This window comes from Mobula hypostoma, chromosome 2, assembly GCF_963921235.1.
Source record: "Mobula hypostoma chromosome 2, sMobHyp1.1, whole genome shotgun sequence".
Lineage (NCBI taxonomy): Eukaryota > Metazoa > Chordata > Chondrichthyes > Myliobatiformes > Myliobatidae > Mobula > Mobula hypostoma.
The window spans coordinates 213138383-213164865 of record NC_086098.1 but is presented as its reverse complement, the minus strand read 5'-3'; the positions used below and the strand labels follow the sequence as shown (position 1 = coordinate 213164865).

Sequence of the window (26483 nt, the reverse complement as noted above, 5' to 3'; positions counted from 1 at the left end):
TTGGATGCAACCCCTGTGCACAGTCTTCCCTAATTCACTCCAATGCCACTGGTACACCTTATGTCACAGAGGTGTATGATACGCAAAGGAGCCAAGATCATTGCACACAGCTTTGATGTGGTTTGCATATAAAGTCTGCAAAGAATGCGAAGAGAATCAGTGAATTTCATTTATGCTTGAGTGGATGCCATGAACAGAGACTTGATGTCACAAAACGGATCATTTAATTGATGTTGCTTTGTTAATCTCAGCACAATATGCAGAGGATTCTGGTTAATCAAGGCAGCCACTTATTTAAGACAACTCTTAAAGAGCAAAAACTAATCGAGGATAATAGCTGGGATTCCCTTTGTTTATTTGAGACACTATGCGGCTTAGTTGGGGCAGGAGACTGTTGTCGAACAGGTCTCAGTCTCGTGCGCTTGTGTGGCCATTAGAAACTACACCTTAGAGTGTTTAGAGTGAGCAGTTTTAAAATAGCATCTGTTGCATGTGTTTGTGATCAAAAGGCAGTGATTTTTGTCACTGATAGCGAGAAATAAGCAATAAAATAATTCTGAACTGTGTTGATCACTGCGGTTTTAAGGATTGAGGCTTGGAGATGTCAAACGGTCATGAGGAAAAATGAAATATCTGTACCAATTTTCCAATAAATGGTATTTCCCCAACCCAAGAACAATTGCTGATGTGATTGAATTGCGAAAATTGGACTTTAGAAACAGATGCTGGTAAATCAGTTATCTTGGCTGACTTTAATCATATTGAAATAACAGACCTATATAAAAAGTAAACCTTTCAATAAAACATAGAGCAGTGCTTAAAATATGATGAATTTATATTAATGTGCTTGTAGATGCTGATCATTTTTAAAGGATTCACTGCACAGTTTCCATTTGAACAAGTGTTACATAGTTGGGAAAAGTAGCAAATTTTGTTTCCAAGTTTAGCCTTGACCAATAAATGATAACAGAATGAATCGGCCAAGCAGAGGATAAAAAAGACTACTTTTGTTTTGTGACATTGCCTCAAAGCAGCAGAAAAAAAGGACTTTGGTTTTATCATTCTCATAAGTTTGATTGTGGGGCTATTTTAATTGATGGGAATATGGTTGCTAGGGGAATGTGTGGTGGTTGGTGAAGGACTTCCTCTACCACTTGGATGAAAAGAAGACAGCTGTTCGTGTTTAAATAGTGTACATGTTCTGTTGTGCTCATATGTAAAACAGAATTTGTTCTGTGAAAATCATACCTCCTGGGTATTATCTCTTCAGCTAAACCATACAGCTGAGGTTCGTTTAAGTAAGCAGAAGATGTTGATATCACTAAGTAACTTAGCACAATGGAACACCAGAACTTGACACAGAAATTGAAAATAATGTTTATTTTCCAGCTTTTTTCTACATTATGTTTCATTCCCTGGGTGCCACCCATCTGCTGCCAGACCCAGATGTGCCTTTTCACTTGCTGGTGATTGTATTTGAGCTACTGCTTCCAAGTACTTGAGTAGTTTGGAATTGCAATACAATTTTTTATTACATGTATTCCCTTTTAAAGGGAATACTGGCTAGGAGAGGCTTTAGGTTGCACAAGAAATAACATTTGTTGGCACTGCATAAAAATTCTGTGCACTGTAATGAAGTCTAGTTTTTCAAAACTGCTGCTGAACTTAAGTGCTCATCTGTAACTGTGTGTGCGAGCTACAAAAACATGTATGTTAGCACCAAGTACTCCCTCCTGAATACAGCTTGCAGCCATCCACGGTTTGATTAGAAGGCTGTAATGCTGATACCAACTGAAGCATCTCAAATTGGTTGGCAAGCCAGGAGTGTGGTTTTATTTTATTGGTTCAAAGCTACCACTTTCTTCATAAAAATTAGTACTTTCGGTATTTGGATGTAACGTTCTAGCAGAAGGATCTTGATTTCACCTTATGCAAAAGACTTATTGATAGAGGTGCAAGTAATTTTGGTTAGACAAAGAGGCCACAAAAAAATTATGGTGACAAGTCTATAGTTCTGTCAATTATAGATAACAAAGAAGTAGGTGCAGGATTTGCTCTGGTGTACAGATAAGAGAAGGCACATTTCTGAGTTTCTTTACTACTTTGGTGAAGTAGCATCATGTGTGAAATAGTGTATGGAGCACATGTGCTATAAAAGTGCCTTTTACTTGAGTGTTTCTGTACTCTGTGGTCAGCTACACCTTGATGGATTTCCTCCATCCAGCGAACATCACACTTTTTTGTTTCCTATTAGTGCCTAGACAGTGGCAAAGTGTCCCAAGTCACTTCACTCAAGTGTCATCAAATAAATTTAATGCTGAAAATGAGTCTAGTGCTTTCCCAGCATATATAGAAACATAGAAAATAGGTGCAGGAGTAGGCCATTCGGCCCTTCGAGCCTACATCGCCATTCAGTATGATCATGGCTGATCATCCAACTCAGAACCCTGCACCAGCCTTCCCTCCATACCCCACTGATCCCTTTAGCCACACGGGCCATATCTAACTCCCTCTTAAGTATAGCCAATGAACTGGTCTCAACTGTTTCCTGTGGCAGAGAATTCCACAGATTCACCACTCTCTGTGTGAAGAAGTTTTTCCTAATCTCAGTCCTAAAAGGCTTCCCCTTTATCCTCAAACTGTATATGATGAATAAACTCTTCTTGAGCTTCCAGCTGGATCAGGTAACAATTTTAATCGATGTTTCGATGACGAGCTCTACCATCTTCATCAGGAATGATGCCTGGGCATGTCTGGTCCAGTGATATTTATACCTCCGTCATCCATCCCTCCTGATTGGTTAGCCCTCATCCAGTCAGGTTTCCACTGTCCCCCTTGTTTACAATCGAATTCTAGTTCTTACTTAGAGCAAGACCTTTGTTAAAAATATTTTCCTCTGGTTTTATTTCAATGGCTTCCTTCACCAGGTAGTCCCAAAAGCCATTGGTGTGGCACAGTAGTTTTGTGCCATTGAAATCAATTCTATGGCCATTGCAAATGCAATGTTCTGCTACCCCTGATTTTTCCAGGTAACCCAAACAGATACACCTCCTGTTCTCCTTGATGCGAGTTTCCACCGTGCACCCCGTCTGGCCTATATATGCTGCTCTGCATTCACAGGGAATTCTGTAAATACCAGCTATCCTGAATCCCAGGTCATCTTTGACCTGCATAAGCTGTGATTTGAGCTTCCTTACAAGTTTGCAGATGGTATTAATTCAGTATATCCAGTATTTCTTCAGGATCCTGGCAATCCTTCTAGAAACTGTGGAAATATTGGGAAGACAGGTGGTAGCGACAGGTTCCTCTGAGTTGTTGGGTTTCCTTGTTTGTCTGTTGGCCCTTTTAAGGGTCTGAATGATTTCCTTCACCTTGTAGCCATTCTGTAGGAACATTATGCGCAATCATCTTATTTCCTTGTGGAGACTCCCCTGGTTCGAAATAGTTTTGGCATGGTTAATCAAGGAGTAACAGGGGTCATGTTGTTGGTTATGAGACAGTCTGTGAACTCTTCTGCTGTCTAGGGCGGATAGAAAACATTCTTTAACAATTTGTTGAAGAAAATGTAAAGATTTACACGGAAACCAATACCAATACTTAGCTCAAATGCAATATTATCAAAGCAGATTATCTCTTCATTATCACGTTGCTCTTCTTGGGAGATTGTTCTGTTTAAATCAGCTTGTAGTTTTTATGCATTACCTCAATGACTTCAGACCAATTCTATCATCAGTAACGCACATTGGAACAGCTAGAGAGGGATGTGAAAGGTGGAATATAAATGTCATGTTTCATTCATTCTTTATGTCTGTATACATGTCTGGGAGAAGCTGATTTGAGTAGAAAATTCTAGTCAAGACAAAAACTCTTTGAGTACTCTTTGGCACTCCACTTTGTGTAGATTTCAACAACTTTGAAGAGCTTTAAAAAGCACAAAGTCCTTGTACCAATTATAACAGCAGCCAGTAGAAATCAATTGGCAGTGAAACTGCCATGAGATTGATGATCTCTTTAAATAGGGCTGGTGGGAGTGACTTCCTAGTCCTGCATATGTGCTAAACTGGGCAAGGTTAAGGGAGCAGATTAGTTAGAGTGCACAGCTCCTGTTCTGCAGTATTGGTGTCAGAACAGCATTGAATACTGATTGATGTCATGACCTGTAGATGAGGCCATGTCCTTGGTGTGGGTGCCCTTGATTCGATCTCACTGCAGCAACCTATTCAGTTCAGCCTTGCTACCTCTCCAGAGTGACAAGTAGTCATAAAGGCCATATTCTAATTTTAAAAATAACAAGGCCTCGGGAGCAGACGGTATCCATGTTGATGGTCTAAAATTTTGTAAATAAGGAGCTTCATTCACAAATTGCAAACTCACTGCCCATTAGCAGGAGGTGGTTGATATATCAGAGAACCTGAGAGATGCCATAAGTGTGACCACTAACAAAAAAAAAATGACACAAGTTTGACTGTCTTAACTACAGAGGGATATCAAGAAAATTCACTGCCGCACTCCTTTTTAATTGCCTCCTTCCAATGGTCAAAGAGATACTCCCTGAACCACAGAATGGAATCCATCCATTTAGAGTCACAGGATATGATATTCATATGATCTGAAGGTATTGATTGTAGACCTTAGGAAGGGGAAGTCAAGGGAAAACAGTCCAGTCCTCATCGAGGATCAGAAGTGGAATGGGTGAGCAGTTTCAAGTTCCTGGGTGTCAACATCTCTGAGTACCTATCCTGGACCCAACATATTAATGCAAATACAAAGAAGGCACAACAGTGGTTATATTTCATTAGGAATTTGAGGAAAATTGTAATGTCACAAAAACACTTGCACGTTTATACATATGTACCATGGAGAGCATTCTAACTGTTTGCATCACCATCTAGTATGGAGAGGCTACTGCACAGGACCAGAAAAAGCTGCAGAAAGTTGTAAACTCTGCCAGGTCCATCATGGGCACTGTCCTCCTCAGCCTTCAGGAAACCTTCTAAAGGCAATGCCTCAAAAAGGCAGCATCCATCATTAAGGACCCCCATCACCCAGGACATGCCTTCTTCTCATTGCTGCCACCAAGGAGGAGGTACAGAAGACATGCTCTCAGTATTTCAGGATTAGCTTCCCCACTGTCAACAAATTTCTGAATGGACAGTGAAGCCATGCATCTTTCCCCAGATTTTTTCCCTCTGTTTTTGCACAACTTATTTAATTAATTTGTTTATATCTGCTTTTTATTGTAGTTTATAGTTTTTATTACTATGTATTGCAGTATACTGTTGCCTTAAAGTTACAGATTTCACAACATATGCCATTGATAGCAAACACCTGATTCTGATTCGCCGCCGATAATTTCATGCAAAATGTATGAGCAGCACAAATCACTCTACATAGCTTCTTTGACCCCAAGTAGTCTTTGTCCCTCTCAGAAGGGAGATACTGTGGAACATGCTCCTCAAATTTGTTTGTCCACAGAAAATTGCCTCCATCTGAAACCAGTTTAATCCTGTAAAATCCAAAGTATGAGCAAAATGTGGGAGGAGGAGATAGCAGCGCGCCACGTGTGCGCAGTCCTCCGGTGAAAATGATATCGTATCAGTTAAATAGGGGCTGTGGACAATTCTGGTTTGATGGAGTCAGACATGAAAGCACAGAGGAACATCTGGAGAAATTTCTGAAAGGCATATTCGCTGCTGTCGTTACTGCGCGATCGAGAATCTTCTGGAGGGAAGGCCTCAAATCCCTGGCTTTGCCTGCTGTTGGCGACCGAGATTGAGGTCGAATCGTTCAGATAGAGATGGTGCTCGGTACTCAGTGTTGGAGAGCTGATCAGAGGCTCGAAGTTTTCGGGCAACTCAGAGTCGGACTGTGGTCGGGGATGGCAGGGAGAGTTTTTCTTCCTTCTCCCATCTGCGTGAGATGTGGGACATTTGAGAGACTTTGAACTTTTTACTGTGCTCATGGACTGTTCTTCATCAAGTTATGGTACAGGTTTCCCCCGCCATCGAAGGTAGAGCGTTCGTATGAAACGCTTCGTAAGCCGAAATGTCGTAAAGCGAAGAAGCAATTACCGTTTATTTATATGAGAAAAATTTGTGAGCGTTCGCAGACCCAAAAATAACCTACCAAATCATGCTAAATAACACATAAAACCTAAAATAACAGTAACATATACTGTTACGTACCCCGTAACTGGGTTGCCAAACCAGCAGAAATGGATCACTCAGTTGGAGTCTGGAGTACTAGAACTAAGAAAGTTTTATTAAAGAAACAAGCAACACAGTAATCGAAAGGATAATAAATGCAACAATTCAACAATGATAACCACACATGTGCACAGAATTAAGATAACAGCATCAATCAAGCTCTATCGTTGTCTAGGGGTAAATGACCAATTTCAAAATGACTCAAAGTTCAGTCCAGTTAGTAGTTCAGTTCGCAGTAATCGTTGCCATGGCGATGGACAAGGTGGGGGAAGAGAGACAGAGAGAACAGGAACAACTGATCATTCAGAACGGCTTCACTCACAGACCGGCGGGATGGCTCACAAGCAACTTTTGGGCGGGTCCTTGGTGATGTCACCTGAGGTCACCGACTGTGACCCCTCCTCCAGATGCGGTCGATCCTCTGCAGTGAACCCGACACCCAGGCAAGGGCGGACACACACCGGGTTCCCGCTGATCGTACCTTTCCACCCTTGTCGTTGTCTGATGCTTCTCACCCACTCGTGAGAGGCGCACCGCTTCCAGGGTCTCGTTACCTCGGGTGGCGTGTGTGTCCCGTCTTAGCGAACCTGTCCCTTTTTATCCCCCTGCTGGGGTATCGCCTGTCCATCACTTCAAACAGTTCAGGGTTCAAAGGGGGGAGCCGCTCCAGACAGCTCTCTCTCCCACATCCCTTCATTACACATCTCCAGACGCTGCTCCATTGTTCCTTATCTCTCCTTCCCCTGAGGGCAGGTGGCAGACCAACTGCTGATGCCACTGATGCTAGCCCAGGCCAGCAAACATCTTAATTTTATGTGTATTCTCGTAACAATACTAAAAGCAGGAATGATATGATGAATGCACAGCCTATATAAAGTAGAAATATTTTTCCACAGTCATTGTCGGCAATGTTCTCCGTAGCGAAAATCTCGCGCAAGCGCCATTCGCAGAAAATCTCACGCAAGTGCTGTCGACAAAAACACGGCACAAGCGCTCTCCAGTAACCTTTAAGCTATGAAGCTGCCAAATCATACCAAATAACACGTAAAAATACACAGCCTATGTAAAGTAGAAATAACGTATGTACAGTGTAATATCACTTACCGGAATTGGTTCAGCGCCGAGCACACTGATGGTGGTGTGTTAGACTGAGTCGTCGCAGGTTGGGGTGGTGCAGTGGCCCCACCCTCCAGGCCGCCGACAGATACCAAACCGCGAAGCATGCAGGGGTCCAGCGGTAGCCGGGAGGCACACAGCACATCTTTAAGAAAAAAGCCGAAACAAACATGCTGATTAATTACGTGTCGGGCGGCACCTAATTAATTAGCATGTTTATTTCGGCTTTTTTCTTAAAGATGACCTGTGTGCCTCCTGGCTACCGCTGCATTCTCCGCGAATCTCGGGTTGGTGGGACACTGGTGTCATCTCGTCGTCTGCTTCCATTAGAGCAGGCTGCTCATCTTCTCCTATGACTGCCTGCCTCGATGTTGAAGGTCGAGGTTCGTCGTCTCCTGTGGCTGATGCGGAAGGCTTGCTTGACTGCTGAGCCTTACACATTTTTCTATCATACGGTTCTTTGTAAGGACTCAAACCATTCTGCAAATATCCCCTAAACCTACGTACCCTTTCAAAATTAAAGTCGTACCTTATCATTGCAGCGAAAATCTCACGCAGTTGCTTCACATTCAGTTCCTGGACGACTTCACTTTCGGTCCGTTCGCTACTGTATTCAGTTTCAATTGTTATCCTTTCCTCTTCCAATTGCATCTATCAGTTCTTGGTCATGGGATGCCAAAACCTCTTCAACATAATGTTCATCAGCTTCCACAAGCCAAACTCACTTTGTCCTTACTTCGTTCACCGCAATTGAAATGCTTAATTATGTCTAGTTTTACGCTAAGTGTAACACCCTTACGAGCTCTTTTAGGCTTTTCCAATATCTTAGAACTCATCTTGCAAACGGCTGCTCAGAGGCACATGTTAAAGCAATGCCAGTGAGAATGCAGTTCCGAATCCGGGGGAGAGCGGCTGCTTGGGGTGCGCGCTGCCTTTTATCACGCGCCGATTTGCCCCGTGCGCTGCTTTTTTTCGTGACAGTGAAAACACCTTCTGAAAGCGAAAACAGGGTACTAATGTAGGTCTTTCGTAACAGTGAGGTTTTGTAAAGCGAACATTCGAAAAGCGGCGTACATCTGTATTGTTGCACTGTTGTAACTATATGTTATAATTATGTGGTTTTGTTAGTTTTTTCAGTCTTGGTCTGTCCTGTGTTTTGTGATATCACACCGGAGGAAATATTGTATCATTTCTTAATGCATGCATTACTAAATGACAATAAAAGAGGACTGCGTGTCTTCATAATCTAAAAATGCTCCCTGGCTCAAAGAGCCTTCCCTAAATTGGAAAGTTTAGGGTGTCATCTCCTCCACAATAATGTACAGTCAGAAGCAACTGATCTACTGCAGTTCAATAGCTGATACAGTCATCCTATACACTCATCTGCTATCCTTAACCATGTGAATGATTATTATTTTTAAAATATTAAGCTGCTGCAGAACGCTCTCTGGCAGATTATAATCTTGGATCCACCTTCTGGGCTGTTTACATTTATTCAAGCATTGTTCATATATTTACAAAAGATATCAGACAAGACTGTGATGAACAAAATCGAGTTGGAAGTGATGGGATTCATTCACCTTCTTGAGGAGTTTCAATGAAACTGGTAATCAGTCCCTTCTGTTCAAACCCAACCCAATGTTGCTCTTTTATTTGATTCAGCAAATTGATCTTACTATGAATAGTGCCTTGAAAAAGTATTCAGTCCCACAACTATTTTCACATTTTATTTCATATTTTGTACATCATGTTAAATCAAAAGAAAATTCCAAAATCTGGAAAACAGTTTACTGAAAATCGAAGACCAAAATTGTGAGGCTGAAAAAGAATTTGTTCCCTTTGTATTTATACACTAACTTTCCTTAGGTGCAATGCTGTATATTACCTTACTAACTCACCCAAATTTGGTGATGCAGAAAATTAGAGGAACATCTGAATAAACAGCCCCCCCCCCGCTTTCTGCATGTGGCCAAGTGGTTAGGGTGTTGGGCTCACGATCTGAAGGTCGTGGGTTTGAGTCTCGGCCAAGGCAGCGTGTTGTGTCTTTGAGCAAGGCGTTCAACCACACACTGCACCAGTCCGCCCAGCTGAAAATGGGTACCAGCAAATGCTGGGAGTTAACCTTGCGATAGACTGGCGTCCTAGCTGGCGGGGGGGAGTCTCGTACACTCAGTTGCTTCACGCCACAGAAACCGGCATAAACACCAGCCTGATGGGCCACAAGGCTCGGGACAGACTTTTTTTTATAACTCTCTGTAAGTTCCAACCATATGGTATATTTGCAACAAACCAAACCAAATTGAAGACAAAAGAACATTCAAGGCAAGTCAGGGCAACGATAATAAAGAAGCACAAATCTGCGGAAGGATACAAGACCATCTCAAAGACATTGAACGTACCTTGGAACTCAGTGCAATAAATTGTGGAAAAAGTGGGGAAAAATATGAAACTCCAGACATGTTGCCAAGGTCAGGTCACCCTGTAAACGTAGTCACCGAAAAAGAGTGGCACTTGTAAGATAGGCTTCTGTGACACCAACAGCCACTTTGAATGAGATGCAGAAGTCAGTGGCTGCAAATGAGACGAAGTTCGTAGCTCCATAATCTCTATGGCCTTGCACAGAAAGGGTATTTACAGAAGAGTGGCAAGGAAGAAGCCCTGGCTAAAAGAAAAAGAAAATCCTTGCATGTAAAGACTGCAAAGCATCACTTAGAAGATATTCTAACGATGTGGGAGAGGGTCTTGTGGTCGGTTGAGACTTAAGTGGAACTTTTTGGTCTCAACAGTAATCGGTACATGTGGCATAAATCTAATACTGCACATCAGCTCAGCAACACCATCCCTAATGTAAAATACAGTGGAAGTAGCATCATGCTATGGTGATGCTTTTCAGCAGCAGAGTCTAGAAATCTGGCCAGAATTAATGGGAAGGTGATTGCTGAGAAATACAGAGAGATCCTGGATAAAAACCTGTGAGTTTGACAGAAACCGTAAACTTGGAAGTAAGTTTGTCTTTCAGTTGGACAACAACCTAAAGTAAACTGCTAGAGCAACCATGGAGTGGTTTCAAAAGAAGAAAATTGATACCCTTCAGTTGCCCAGTCAGAATCCTGATCTTAACCCAATCGAACCTCTCTGGCAAGACCGCAAGATGTCCATGGCCTCTCACCAACTAACCTGTCACAGCTTGAGCAATTTTGCAAGGAGGAATGGGCAAATCTTGCTCCATCACAATATGCAAAGCTAATAGAGGCTTATCCAAAAAGACTACTGTCTGTAATAGTTGCGAGAAGTGATTCAACTAACTTTTAGTTTCTCCTACTTTACAGTTTTCCCTTGTATTTTTGAGCTCTGCTGTGGAAAAAAAGGAGCAAGTGATTTACAAATACAAATTCTCAGTTAAATTGATTAAAATCCCTGGTTGTAATACTCATTTCACCAAAGTGGTGGGAGCTGAATGCTTCTACAAGGCACTGTAAATTAAAACCACAAAAGTGTGTTTTTTAAAAAGATAATGATAAGTTCCATTTCTATTGATTAGCCTTTGTTCTAATTCTGGTAGAAAGAAGCCACAAATCAAAAGGTTAAATCTTGATATGATCTCATTAGCTAGAAGTATCACCTACTACAAGCAGTTATTCAGAATCTTATTCTTGTTTGATTTTTTTTCATTTCCATTTCATCAATGGACTATAAATATCTTGTTATAGTGGATTCCGGTTCATTGGGATGCATCAGGACCAGAATATTTTGTCGTGATTAAGTGGTTGCCCCAATTAGCCAAAGTTTCATGGAAGTAGTTAAAATAGTATAAATAAGACAAATACCATTTAACTGAGTAACAATTAATGTATTTAAATGAAATACAGAACAACTTATAACACTGCCTATAGTTCTAAAGTACTATAAAACTGTTTATTAGTTCCTAATAGTTACTGATGGAGGAATTTATCCAGTGTATGCTGGCTTGTGCTTTTGATTGCCTGTAAATGAACATAATCAGTGCAGACATCTCGTGCAGAATATACAATACTGTGCAAAGATCTTGGGTACCCTAGATTTTTTTATCTAAATTTTGTTTCAGATGTTTATTTTTTGCCTTCTGCATTAGTGTCAGTAGAAAAGAGCAAATTTTAGATTTCCAAGTGTTCATTTACCAAAAAATTAGGTGTTATAAGAAAAGGCTTGTAATTGTTAAAGAAAGTAACATTAAGTAACAGACCACTTTTCAAATAAAAACTTGGTTACTTTGTAGGTACATGTATATAGTCCAGTGCATGATTAAACAAAGGTGCTAATGATCAATGACATAATGAGTTGAATGAACTAAACTGATTAACTGAAAGAGAAACGGGTGCAGAAAGAATCAAACTGGCTGAGGGACAACCAAACCAAAAGGTGAGGATGTGGCAGATGTGACAGGTTAACTTTAAAATCATCAATTCGTATACCATGGTAAGAGTGAGCATAGCAACAAGACACATGGTTTTCATGCTGTATCAGCAAGGTCTCTCCCAAGCAGAAATTTCACAGCGGGTAGGATTTTAAAGATGTGCTGTCCACGCTCTTCTGAAGAAGCATAAAGAAACAGGAAAGGTTGAGGATCAGAAACGCAGTGGTCAGCCATGGAACCTGACTGCAGCAAATGAGATACCTCAAACTGACTTCCCTTTTGAATTAGAAGAAGTTAATCACTGCTATCAGCTCTGAACTCACAGAAACCACTGGAACCCAGACTGGAGGAGTCTTGTCAGAAGTGGTGTTCATGGAAGAGTTGCTACCAAAAAGTCATTCCTCTGAGAGGAAACAAAGTAAAAAGACGCAGCTACACACACAAAAAAAAAACACAAGGGCTAGGGACTGAAAAATAGCAGCAAGAGCTCTGGATGACAAGTCAAAATTTGAAACTTTTGGGTCAAACAGAAGACAGTTTGTCTGAAGAAGAGGTATAGTTAAGCATTGCAGAGTTCCCTGTAGGCTTGGAGCTGCAATTTTGCAAATAGAGTTGGTGAGGTGGTCAGAATTAATGGAATCTTCAATGCTGTGAGGTGCGGATTCTCATCCATTGCACAATACCATCAGGGAAGCATCTGGTTGGTCCTAACTTCATTCCAAACACACGGTCAAGTTCATAAAGAACTATCCAGTGAAGAGAAGAACAGGGACTTTTGCAAAAGATGGTATGGCCTCCACAGAGCCATGATCTCAACATCATCCAGACTGTCTGGGATTACCTGGAGAGACAGAAGCAAGTGAGACAGGCAAAGTCTGTGGAAGAACTGTGGCAAGTTCTTCAAGTTGCTTGGAACAACCCACCTGTACGAGTGTGTAGCTAAGAGAGTTCATGTAGTATTAAAGGCAAAGGGTAGTCATACCTAATATTGATTTGATTAGTTTTTTTTACTGTTTACTGTTCTTTATAGTATTATTTTTGATATTTAGAAACTTCTCATTTCATTATTTTTGAAAGCACCTTCACTTTACAGAATTTCTTAACGTGTCCCTAAGACTTTTGCACAGTACTGTAGACTACCTTCTTGTAATGCTTTGGACAATTGCATCCTCCAAATCTTCATTTTCATTGTAATGTTAAAGATGATTGTTGATACCTTCAAATTCTTTGTAGTACCCAACTTGTTGAAGTAGTGAAATAGTTTCATTTTCACTCCCAGCTGTTTTTGACATCTCCAAGTTTGAATGCTTGAAACTGCAGTGAGAAAAACGGTTCAGACCATTTCTTACAAACTTGATTGAGTTTTTTGAGGAGGTAACAAAGGTGCTCGTTGAGAGTAAGGCAGTGGGCATTATCTACATGGACTTTCGAAACACACTTGACAAGGTCCCTAATGGTAGATTGATTCAGAAGATAAAAGATAATGGGGTCCTGGGTAAATTGCAAGTTTGGATTCAGAACTGACTTGCTCATAGAAGACAGAGAGTAGGGAGTGAAGGCTCCTATTTTAGCTAGAGACCCGTGACCAGCTTTTAGACAGCTATATGGATATGAAGGGAATGGAGACATATGGATATAAACACAGGAAAAGGACAAGGTCATTTAGCATAAATTGACACTAAGATCAGCATACGGTATGTGTGCTCAAGTTTAAGTTCTGAAGTTTATTGTCATTTCAACCTTATACATGTACATTGCCAAATGAAACAATGTTCCTCCAGACCAAGGTGCACAACACAGTAACCCACACACAACGCATAAAGTAATATTACCACAAATACTAAGGTGCATTTACGTCACAAGTTAGTAAGTAACCTGTTTAACGTTACTAGTGCTTAACGTGTGATGAGATCTGGGTGGTGGCAGGGTATTCTCACGGCCTGGGGGGAGTGGGGGTGGGGGGGAGAAACTGTTTCTCTTCCTAACAGTCTTTGTCCTATGTGTTGTTCTATGTTCTAAATCCTAATGAATTCCTGGCTGTGTTTCTTTATAATCATAATACAAAATCTATGAGTTTGTTCAGTCGCATTGGAGACCAAGGCACTGTTTTGAAGCAAGATTTTATTTAAAGTTGTTTAACCAAATTGTAGAATACTGTCAAAAATTCTGAGTTGAGTTCATCTCCCCATCGGTGACAGTTCTCCACAACTCTCAATTTCCTAATCATTCAAAAATCTTATCTCCATCTTTTTAAAAAATCTTTAAATATCCTCCAGTGATTGAACCACCTCAACCCAATGGATATGGAATTCTAGAGATTCACTGCACTCTGGAACAAGCAGTCTCACAGGCCCTGGTTTTAAACTGTCTGCACCCTCCCCCCTCCATCCTCCACCCTGCCTCTATGTCTTGGAACTTGATCTCTTCATTAGAGATTCTTCCACACTCTAGGAAGCATCTCAACATCGTCCATGTGAAAGAGGAGTTTGTAATTCATAAAAGTAGGAGATAACATGACAGCTTGATGCTGATGTAGGTTTTCATTGTTGAAATACTGGATGCGCATAATACAGAGCTCCCTCCACCCTGCAGGCAGTAGCATAAATACCACAAGCAATTCATTCTACTTTAATGTATTATAAATTCCTCCTTCACAGGGAAATATTGACATGAATCTGCTAGTGAGATAGATATTTGAGCGAGTGAACAGAGTTACAAGATAAGGAGGTATCATTTAAAACTGAGGTGTATAGGAATTTCTTTCGAGCAGAGCAAGATAATGGAATCCGGTTGTTAAATACCTACCAGCTGTGATCAAGATAAGCAGCTAACCAGCACCTTAGCTACAGGGCTAATGTAATTTCCTTCAATTACACCTTTTTCTCTTTCTTTTCTCTCAAGTATCACTATCTAAATAACAGTAAAACTATGTCTCTTTTAAAAAAGGAGAGAATTGTGTCACTGAGCTATATTCATACTTAGGATACAGCGGTTCGGACTCTGCAGTTAAGTATACTGCACCTATTGAAAACCGTTTCTTTGCAATATTAGAGAATAGATATTCATTCACCTTTCACTGCAGTTATTTTGACCTGGTCTGATACAGGGAGAGGATTCTATCAGCACACGGAGCAGGATCCTTTCTGAGGTCATAAGCCTGTGAAACCCTATAAAACAGGGAAAACAGGACAACACACTGGACAAAAATGAAGAAAAGATTTTTTTTCTTAAACCCGTCATTGAAGTTGTACTGTAGCAAAATCCTGCAGGTCATTAGGGAGATTTTTTTTACTGCTGCTCATGTTTTCTAGAAAGAAGGATGATAGCATTGTGATCTCCTTGGGAAGTATAATTACCTTATTTAACTTTCCTCCATTTTCTAGTTGATAAATACTTCTAATGAAAAAAAAGCTAATATTTAACATTTTAAATAGAAGACATTGATCCTTTAATTAAAAACAAACCTGACAAAAAAGCATCTATCTAAATTATACATTTTGAATATTTTTTAATCCATTTTTTACACTAAAGGAGGACCCTGATTCTTCATCGTTTGCTACACTGATACTTGCTTTTGGAGGAGAATTTGTCCCCATATCCTTCTCCCAACCACTTCCCACCGGCACCAAAAATAAGTCACCAAAATTACAAATTCACAAATCGGTAACTAAGAATCAAAGGATTGTGGAAGTGAAAGTGATTAATTTGAAATATAAGCTTTGGATCCCCTTATTCCACCACCAACTCTGAGATAAAGTAGGATGTTCTGTGTTTTATTATTGACACTTGTTATATATAACCCATGGAAGACCAACAAAAGGGACACTGTCTCTTTAAATGGACTATTGTAACCATCAAAGTCTACATTCTCACTCCTTTGGCTATGGATGAATGCTAGCCTTTTGCAGTATGTCGGTGTTAGTGACAAGCTACTTGTTATAGAGACAACAGCTGAAGCCAAAATGAGGGCATGCGTGACTGGCAGCAATCAATCACCCTTTTAATAACACCCTATTTCAGCTTTTATCTATAATCTGAGTGTTGAGTGCACAGCATGCCAAAACATAGATACATACTTTAAACGCAAAGCTCTGAAATTTTAATAGATAGCACTTGTATCAGTGTGGCTTAAAGTAAAGGAATAGACTATAAACCCATTATATACACATAGATATGGAGTCATATTATACACAGTATATGAGTGGAGAAGGTTTTCATAATGGACCGAGGATTTTATAAGTTCTAAGAAAAAATGGACGGTGTTATCAGTACAGCTTTAAGAATGAATACAAAGTTGTTCAAATCCAACACTGTGCATAATGGGTTGAGACCATTGTAAAGAGGAATCAGGACAATCTTGGTGTTAATTGTTAGAAAGTACTTTTTATTTGTAAACTGTTACTATTTTTCTGTTTCTCATTCCTGTCATGTTGAAAAGAATGTCAGAATAACTGCCCTTTAAACATGTGATGATTTTGCTCTTGAAACTGCTACAAGGACTGGGTTATCTTGTATACATATCTGTATGCCTGTATACATACAGATACTTGCTTCTTTTCTATGATCAAGTAATGTGGTTTAAGGCATTAGACCAGGGGTAGGCAACTTACAGCCCGCGGGCCAGGTCCGGCCCGCGAAGGTATTTTGACCGGCACGCAAGCAAATATTGGGATACTATGCTTATCCGGCCCGCGAGCAATTTTTTCCTTATTCTGAGTGTTTCACGCGACCACACTGATGGACATGCATGGCGTCTTGTTACACTGCCCCAGGTTCCGTTTTGTTCCAAACCAAACACTGGTATATACAAATGACGGGAAGGCAGACTACCTTAGTAATATGTATTAGATACTCTCCATGCACGCACAGGTTTTCAGATGGAATCTGAAGGAAACTTATATTAGGCAGGAAATGGTGTTGGATAGGCTGTTGGGTCTGAAGGCTGATAAGTCCCCGGGACCTGATGGTCTGCATCCCAGGGTACTTAAGGAGGTGGCTTTAGAAATCGTGGACGCATTGGTAATCATTTTCCAATGTTCCATAGATTCAGGATCAGTTCCTGTGGATTGGAGGGTGGCTAATGTTGTCCCTCTCATCAAGAAGGGAGGAAGAGAGAAAACAGGGAATTATAGACCGGTTAGCCTGACGTCGATGGTGGGAAAGAGTCAATTATAAAAGATGAAATTACAACACATCTGGATAGCAGTAACAGGATCGGTCTGAGTCAGCATGGATTTACGAAGGGGAAATCATGCTTGACTAATCTTCTGAAATTGTTTGAAGATGTAACTATGAAAATGGACAAGGGAGAGCCAGTGGATGTAGTGTACCTGGACTTTCAGAAAGCCTTTGATAAAGTCCCATATAGGAGATTAGTGGACAAAATTAGGGCATATGGTACTGGGGGCAGAGTACTGACATGGACTGAAAATTGGCTGGCTGACAGAAAACAAAGAGTGGCGATTAACGCGTCCCTTTTGGAATGGCAGGCAGTGACCAGTGGGGTACTGCAGGGTTCAGTTCTGGGACCGCAGCTGTTTGCAATATATATTAATGATTTAGATGAGGGAATTAAAAGTAACATTAGCAAATTTGCCGATGACACAAAGCTGGGTGGCAGTGTGAAATGTGAGGAGGATGTTATGAGAATGCAGGGTGACTTGGACAGGCTGGGTGAGTGGGCAGATGCAGCTTAATGTGGATAAATGTGAGGTTATCCACTTTGGTGGCAAGAATGGGAAGGCAGATTATTATCTAAATGGAGTCAAGTTAGGAAAAGGGGAAGTACAACGAGATCTGGGTGTTCTTGTACATCTGTCACTGAAAGCTAGCATGCAAGTACAGCAGGCAGTGAAGAAAGCTAATGGCATGCTGGCCTTCATAACAAGGGGAATTGAGTATAAGAGCAAAGAGGTCCTTCTGCAGCTGTACAGGGCCCTGGTGAGACCACACCTGGAGTACTGTGTGCAGTTTTGGTTTCCAAATTTGAGGAAGGACATTCTTGCTATTGAGGGAGGTTCACAAGGTTAATTCCCGGGATGGCGGGACTGCCACTGTCAAAAGATTGGAGCGTTTGGGCTAGTATACTCTGGAATTTAGAAGGCTGAGAGGGGATCTTATTGAAACATATAAGATCATTAAGGGATTGGACACGCTGCAGGCAGGAAGCATGTTCCCGCTGATGGGTGAGTCTAGAACCAGAGGCCACAGTTTAAGAATAAGGGGTAGGCCATTTAGAACAGAGTTGAGGAAAAACTTTTTCACCCAGAGAGTGGTGGATATATGGAATGCTCTGCCCCAGAAGGCTGTGGAGGCCAAGTCTCTGGATGCTTTCAAGAAAGAGATGGATAGAGCTCTTAAAGATAGTGGAATCAAAGGTTATGGGGATAAGGCAGGAACTGGATACTGATTGTGGATGATCAGCCATGATCACAGTGAATGGCAGTCCTGGCTCGAAGGGCCGAATGGCCTACTGCTGCACCTATTGTCTATTGTCTATTCAAGTTTGTAAACAGAAACAGCGTCACTGTGTTTTAACAAGAAATCCACGCTAAATATCCAGATATTTACATGTGTTACGATACTTGTTGAATAACTCACATTTTGAAATAAAATCGAAGAATAAAATTCCAATGGCAATGAATGCAAAACACAGGAAGGTAGACACTGAGTGCCGAAATTTCCAAGACAGTTGGACACTAGATTACTTCTTCATCGAGCAATTTGGGAAGCCAGTTTGTCTCATTTGCCTAGAAAATGTTGCTGTGAAAAAGGTGGCAAATATCAGGCGATATTACAAGACCCGCCATAGTGGAAATTTTAACAAGTTTACTGGACAAGCAAGGAAAGATGTAGTTGAGCGAACGAAGCCTAGTTTCAGAAAACAAATGTCATTTTTTGCCAGGAAAAGCAGTGAAAATGAAGGAAATACCCATGCCAGCTACGAAGTCTCAAAACGTATTGCAGAAAAGATGAAGCCTTTTACAGATGGAGAGTTTGTCAAAGAACGTTTACTGGCAGTGGTGGATATTGTTTGTCCTGAAAAGAAATCTTTATCTGCATCTATCAGCCTGTCAGCAAGAGCGATCACACGGCGAGTTGAAGAAATGTCAGCAGATGTTAAAAGTTGTTTAAGGGATGCCTGCAACGAATTGCAATTTTTTTCAATTGTGCTTGATGAGAGCACAGACTTGAGAGACATTGCTCAATTTGCAGTGTTTGTGGGAGGAGTGACCTCAGCCTTTCAAACTTTTGAAGAGTTTATTCAATTAATTCCTATGAAGGACATGGTTACTGGAGCAGACATTTTTGAAACTTTGTTGAAAATGATGTCAGAAATGAAACTTAATGTGTCAAAGCTAATTGGCATCACAACTGATGGGGCACCAGCAATGGTGGGACAGAAAAAAGGTATCATTGCATTGCTGCAAGGACAAATGGAAAACCTTGGAATCGCACAGAAACTGGTTAAAATTCATTGCATTATCCATCAAGAGGCATTATGTGCCAAGTCTTTGAAATTAAAGGATGCTATGGACATTGCTATGAAGGCAGTGAATCTGATCCTATCTCATGGATTGAATCATCGCCAGTTTCAGCAGTTTTTGTTGGATGCGGAGGCAGAATATGGGAACCTGGCTTATTTCTGCAACGTATGCTGGCTTAGCCGAGGGTCGATACTGGAAAGAGTATTTGCATTGCATGAAGAGGTGGCAATATTCCTTGAAAGCAAAAATGAGGATGTTTCACATTTTCGTGATCCTGATTGGCTTGCAACCTTGGCATTTCTTATGGACATTACATCTTATTAAATAACTTGAATTTAGAACTTCAAGGAGAAAATCAGCTGATACATGAGATGTATGGTCATATTGTGGCCGTTGAAAGAAAGCTGCATTTGTGGGAGTACCAGCTTCAAAAAGGAAATTGTGTACATTTTCCCACTTTTCAAAAAAAGTAAAGCACAAGATCCAGGCATTTATGTGAATATGGTCCAAGAATTGAGAGAAGAGTTTTCATCTCATTTTACTGATTTTCATTTGCATGCAAATGAGTTCAAGCTGTTTGGTACTCCATTTGATGTGAAAGTGGACACTGCATCAGAAATTTTTCAAATGGAATTGATTGAGATGCAGTGTGATGGCATATTGAGATCAAAATTTCACTCTGAGATGTGTCAGTGCTTGACTTCTATAGAAAATATATTTATCCAAGTGGGAAGTATCCTAACTTAGTGGACCATGCAAAAAAGATGGCATCATTGTTTGGAGGCACTTATCTGTGTGAGCAATTATTTTCAAAAATGAAGCACACCAAGAATCATTTGAGAACAAGATTGACTGATGCCCGTCTGGATAATGTCTTGCTCTTGGCATCAACAAGTCTGACACCCAATATTGAGAAGCTTTCAAGTAACAAACAACATCAAGTTTTACATTGATTTATCAACTGTTTGCATTAAAATTTTCTTTTTATTGTACTTAATTTACCACCATTCAATGCACATGTTCATATGTTTTATGTTTCTTTGTGTCCTTTTAATAGATTCAAAAGATGCCTTGATTGAAATAAATTGCAACTAAACTGAGTTCTTTGATTACTAATTGGCATCCTTGGTTAAGCACAAATGATTTTCTAGCATGCGTTATTCGTTAATTTGAGGCAAAGCATAACTAGATGTATTTAAATGGATAATTCCCATATTTCAAGTTTTTTATGGCATTTATCTGGCCCACGGTCTGCTCATTAATACGCGATCCGGCCCACAAAGGCAAAAAGGTTGCCAACCCCTGCATTAGACTCTTAAGACCATGAGATATAGAAACAGAATTAGGCCATTTAGCCCTTTGAGCTTGCTACTTCATTTGATTATGGCTGATTTGCTATCTCTCTCAGCCCCATTTGCCTGCTTTCTCCCCATAACCTGTGATGCTCTTCCTAATCAGGAACCTATCAATCTCTGTTTTAAATATACCCAATAACTTGGCCTTCACAGCCACCCATGACAATGAATTCCACCGATTCATCACTCTTTAGCTAAATAAATTCCTCCTCATCTCTATTCTAAAGGGATGTACTATTCTGGGGCTGTGCCCTCTGTCTTAGAATCTCTCACTGTTGGAAGCATCCTCTTCATATCCACTCTATCCAGGCTTTTCAATATTTGGTCGATTTCAATGAGACTCCCCCCGCCCCCCCCCCCACCACCATTCTTTTACATTCCAGCAAATGCAGGCCCAGAGCCATCAAATGCTCTTCATACGTTAATATTTTCATTCCCTGGATCATCTTTGTGAACCTCCTCTGGAACCTGTCCAATGTCGGCATGTCCTTTCTTCAATATGGAGCCCAATTATGTTCATTATGTTCAGTAAAAGAATTCGTAACTTGAACAAAGCTGAATTGTTGAATACCCCAGAAGGAGATTGCAGTTACTGTTCCAGGGGCAGCATTTGCACTTATTCAAAAAAAAGGGTTAATCATACTTCAGGAAATGGCTTATTATTTCATAATCCACCAGTTTTTATTGTCTAAAATTTCACTGCTGTTTGTGATTTGTGAAGGATGGAATTTTTTGTTGCATTCTCATAAGAAAAGGTAAAAAGGTTGCATGCAATGGGATTTGGAGCCTTATTATCTCATGGACCAATAATTTGCCGGGTAGTGTTTTATCTTAATGTCTGACTTACATAATGCTTAACAACAACAAACATAAATCATTTTACTATGTTAACAGTTCCCAGCTAGAAATGGAATTACAAGCGATCATTCAACCAGAATAAGTTCCACGTTGCTTTTATCATTTGGGACTTATTTTTTTTCTACATGGAAATGTTGTGTGTTAGTCTCCTTTCTTTTGCCAATTAAAGGAAGCCACAGAGTGCAACCAGTTGAAAATAGCACCCTTTCTAAACTTAGCCACACACTTCCTCCATTTGGAGCACCAGTCTGCTTCGGTTATCTTGAGAGAATTGCGACAAAGGACCTACGCTTCACAATTATTGGAGAGATGGACAGTCCCTCACTGGATTTCTTTCGGCAATGTTCCAGAAAGATTTGACCTTCCATATATTCACCCAAGAGAGTTTTCTGTGCACTTCTGCTTTCTTGTAATTAATGAGCACTTCGGCTTTGGTACACTTAACGAGTGTTCAGCCAAGAAGTTAAATGTCAAAGACCTGTGTGGATTTGCCTTTCTCAAATCCCTAAAATCCATTTTGAGCTGTTTTTTTTCCTCTGAACTTCAGTTAAGTGTGGGGCATCATTGAGAATGAAAGAGTAATTTTGTCTTGCTTTTGTAGTGACACTGTGAACCGCCCCATCCATGCTGAACTCTGCTTAGAAAAAGGAGACCCAGTGATTTCAAGGCAGCTATGTCCTACTGTGAATGTAATTCTGATTTTTGTCAAGCATCCACTTAAGTATCAACCTGTATAATTTCCTTGAATATAAAGAAGATATGTTTTTGGTGCCTATTTATGGGTTTTCAACTGACAGTCAAATGATAAAAATACTAAAGATATGTCAAATTGCCTAGTGGATGGAACTTGAATACACATCTAATGATTGGCTCTTCTTTGCATCTATAGACTTTCGGTGAAACAAACAGTTCTTTACTCATTGTCGAGTTACTTTCTTTTGTGCTTAGTAATGTAAGGGGTTTCTTCTTTTATGTTACTGCATAGGCTAATTAAAATGGCTTCTTTGTTATGTTAACTGCTGAGAAAGTTCTCTCGCTAGCAGTTTGTTTAGGTTATATTATTGATAAGAGAGCGAACGAACCAGTTGTGATAGATGTTATTTTTCCTAGTGTGTCTGTAAGCTATTGTGATGCGCGGGTTTTTGGGAGAAGGCGCGATGGAGACAGAGTGGATGGGATGCTGTGAGCGGGCCGCCGGGGCAGACATGAGCCGGAGTCCAAGGTCCATGGTCTTCGGCAAGGAGAGGAGACGAAGACAGACTCGTGTGGAGCGTCTGGTCGACCACTGTGGTTGGTCCCAGGTGGCAGGTCGAGGTGGTCAGAGGGGATCGAACGGTGAAAAGAGGATCGTTAGTAGAGCTCCAACTGTTGGTGCACGAAGAGATTGAACTTTGATAAGTGTGGTGCCTTTTATTTTCCTTTTATATTTTATTCTTCATTAATTATATAGTTCCAGTAATATCTATAAATTGTAATCAATTAATCGTATATGGTGTTTTGTCTGTTATTTGGCGGGGTGGGGTACAATCACACAGCATCCACACAAGCTTAATTACCCAGTTTGGCAGGGCTGAGGGCTGCTTTCTCTAGACAGCGAGTTGAGTGAGCCTGAGCCTTACCAGGGGTGCTACAGTAATAAAAGGATGCCTATGCAACATAATGTAAATTATCTTCTTATCATTATCCACAGGGCTAGTAACATGTGTTTCATATCCCCACCCACAACACATAGTAGTAAGCATCTTATAATATACCCCATATGCATAGTCGGTGTTTCTAAGGGAGAGTAGAATCTAATATCGTCTCTGACCAAGGAAGGACTCTACAGGTTCCTTTTCCCCTTCAATTAGCCATATTTTGGAAATAGATATATAGTACTGACTTCCCATTTCTTTTCCTTGTCAGGCTGCTGCAAGAGTAGCTGAAGCACCAGAGTAAATCAAATATAGCCTGAATAGAATGATTTGCATTTATCATTCTTGCGATCTATGGATGATTTATGTCAAAAGAGTAAAAGAATGGCATCACCGGACTATGCAAAGAAACATCAATATGCATGTGGCTCCATTGACTAAAGTTATAGTAGACCTTGTGTAATGAAAGTTCAGCCTAAAGAATATCGGAGGATGATTGTTAGGCAATCTGCAACTTCAGGTAAAAAACTTAAAACTGCAAATGCAGAAAATGTGAAATAAAATCCAAAAACCTGGGGAAAAACTCATCAAGTCAGGCAGCATCTGTAGAAATATAGAGTTAGTATTTCTGATCAAAAAATAAATTTTGACTAAAAAATATTAACTCTTGTATCTCCTTCCACAGAGGCTGCCTGACCTGTTTCAAACATTTTCTGTTTTGTAGCTTAAAGCATTTATTATATTGGAAACCAACAATCAAATGTTCAACTTGTTTCTAACTATAACCTGGCTTCAAAGTTTACCTATCCCATTATCTGCTTTCTTATACTAGATACATTTCAGGTCATGTTTTCTTCTCATTTCTGAATGGAAATAATTAGTTCAGAATTTGCAACAGCTTTACATGATGCTTGCCAACAGTTTAATGTGAGAACTCTGTTGCTGGTGTTTGTTTGTATCTCATGACATGAGAACATTTCTAGATCTCTGCTTTTGATGGAGTTGGGAGGTCCTGGCTGAGAAATAGAATGCCCAAAATCAGCAGCACAGTGATAATCTATTATCAGTGGAATAGGCTTTGCGTAAGGAAATTTGGGAGTCCAGAAAGTGATTTAAGGCTTGAGATTGACAGGAAAATACACATAGGGAGAGGGGATTATGGAGGAGCTAATTTCAATGAATTATACTAATCAGTAATGATTGATCAGGGAGATAATTGGGAAGGGTATAACACTGAGTGGGTTGGGGTGATGATTGTGGAAGTGGAGGTTGGTGGTTTGGGAAGGGTGAATAACTAGGTAAATGGAGGAGGCTGGAGGAAGGCAAGCTTGGAAAATAACTGGGGTTAGTCAGTGGGTGGCTTGAAGACATTTGGAAAGAGAACTTGCTTGAAGACAGCAGCAGTGAAATGGTGGAAATGACAACCAAAGAAAGAACACCAATGTGTGAAGGTGGGTACCCTGTAGAGGTCCACTTAAGGTAAAAATCTTTTATTACCAAAACAAATCTCACTCCTCTGGTCAGGAACTGCTTCATGAATTTTCTGCACAGTACAATTTCATATCTGAGGTCAAGCAGCAATATACATGACTTGATGTCTCAGTATGTAAACTCTGAACTCCATTGTTTGAATGTGAAAATGTATTTTTAAGTTATATTTACAAGGTCTCTTTCCCTGTTTGATTTTGAATGAATTAATGAGGAATAGTATCAATGATCTTGTGTAGATTTTGTATTTCTGAGTTGAAGTGAGTCATTTGATTGAAATAAAATCCACCAAAGGGCACTTAAAATTGGACATTTTCTTAACAAAAACCACAATAGGATTGGTTCTGTTTTCAGAAGGATTAAGCAGAAGCTTAATTATTGTGTGTGTTTAATGTACAACATGATTGAATTGTAACACAAATAATTGGTGAAATGAGAGCACACCCAATGTGTGAACACATGATCATACAAAATGAAATGAATTCTAAGGCCACTATTTGCTACATGCAGAAGTGGTATAGGTCAGCATGCCTGCACATCTAGTGACTTGGCTGTGAAGTTGAAACATGGTTCAAGGAACTGCAAGAATCTGAAGGAAATAAGTCAGACTTAATGTGAAGATGGAGACCTCCTGGTGCACATCATGAGGCATATCCCCAACTGAATTGTTCAAGGGGTTTCTGCCACGGAGACAGTCATGGAGTCCTCACTAGTGGATTTGATGTTAGGTGATCAGGTTCTTCCTCATTATTTATGGAAAGAGGGGTCTTTGACTGCAGCTACACTTCTCTTAGCTGCTTTCCTCCATTGCAATGATGTAAGCAGACTGTTCTTGCTTGTTTCACCTTCGCAATCTCACTTCATTTCTGCTATTTGAAGCTGATAATCCAGCAATTGTATTTTCTTCTGCAACCCTGGCTTTGGTGTGCTGCTGGCTAATGATATTTTCATGTCTAATGCAATTTTATCCCAATGTTCCTTTGCAAGACTTAAGTTCTGAATGAATCTTTTCCCTGAGAATCTGGAAATACTGTATGATTTGAATTTAAGGCCTTTTTTCCTCAAAGTATTGTTCCCCTTTAAACAAATCAGCTTTCTGCAGGCAATCTTTCTCTGGCGACAGTGAAGTACAGCAATATTTACGTGAGTATGGAAGACCCATAATTCACAAATTCCAGTAGTTACGAGATAGTCTTCTGCATGACTGAAGGACCATTTCAGATTCACTGCCACTGAAGAAATATTGTTTTGTTCTGTGAACCTGTAGTTTTTAGTATTATCTTAGACATGTCTTCAGATTAAATTGGTTGGGTCAAAGTACATGTTGATTTACATTGTGTAATGTGGTTTATTCGTCATTATATAATATTCTTTAGGTAAAATAAAATAACTTTTTAAGTAGATCATTATTCTTACCTATAGAACAACTTAATTCCCTCACTTTTACTGTCCATGGCAAAAACAAACTAGAAAGTAGTATTTGTTCACTCCTAAGTCAAGTAAACATTATATTTCAACTCTTCTATAGCACTTAGTGAGTAAAACTTTATTGAATGATTGCAGTATTATAAATTTTGATGTACTGCCACTGTTGTCATCACAAGTGATTGATTGAAAAGTCACATGACTGGTGAAGAATGCTTTCATTTTATCTTTATAGAAAGGCCTTTAGCATTAAAACTTTGTTCAAACTTTCTGTTTACCTTTTCAGGCAGAGCATCAAATATAAAGCAGCATAGTTTGGCACAGAAAATATCGCAATATTAATTGTGCTTTACAATTTACAGTATATATCTTCATTTATTTAGAGATACACTGTGGAATAGGTCCTTCCAGCCCTTCAAGCCACGCCGTCCAGCAACCTGCATAATTACCCCTAGCCTGATCACAGGACAATCTACGATGACCAATTAACCTACTAACCAGTTGGTTTTAAAATGCTGGGA

At 40.1% G+C, this 26483-nt stretch overlaps 1 protein-coding gene across 1 annotated transcript in view; it reads left to right on the top strand.

The window, feature by feature from the left end:
* Positions 1 to 26483, top strand: part of LOC134342854 (teashirt homolog 2) — a 554080-nt gene that overhangs the window by 131228 nt on the left and 396369 nt on the right. The window lies entirely within an intron of this gene.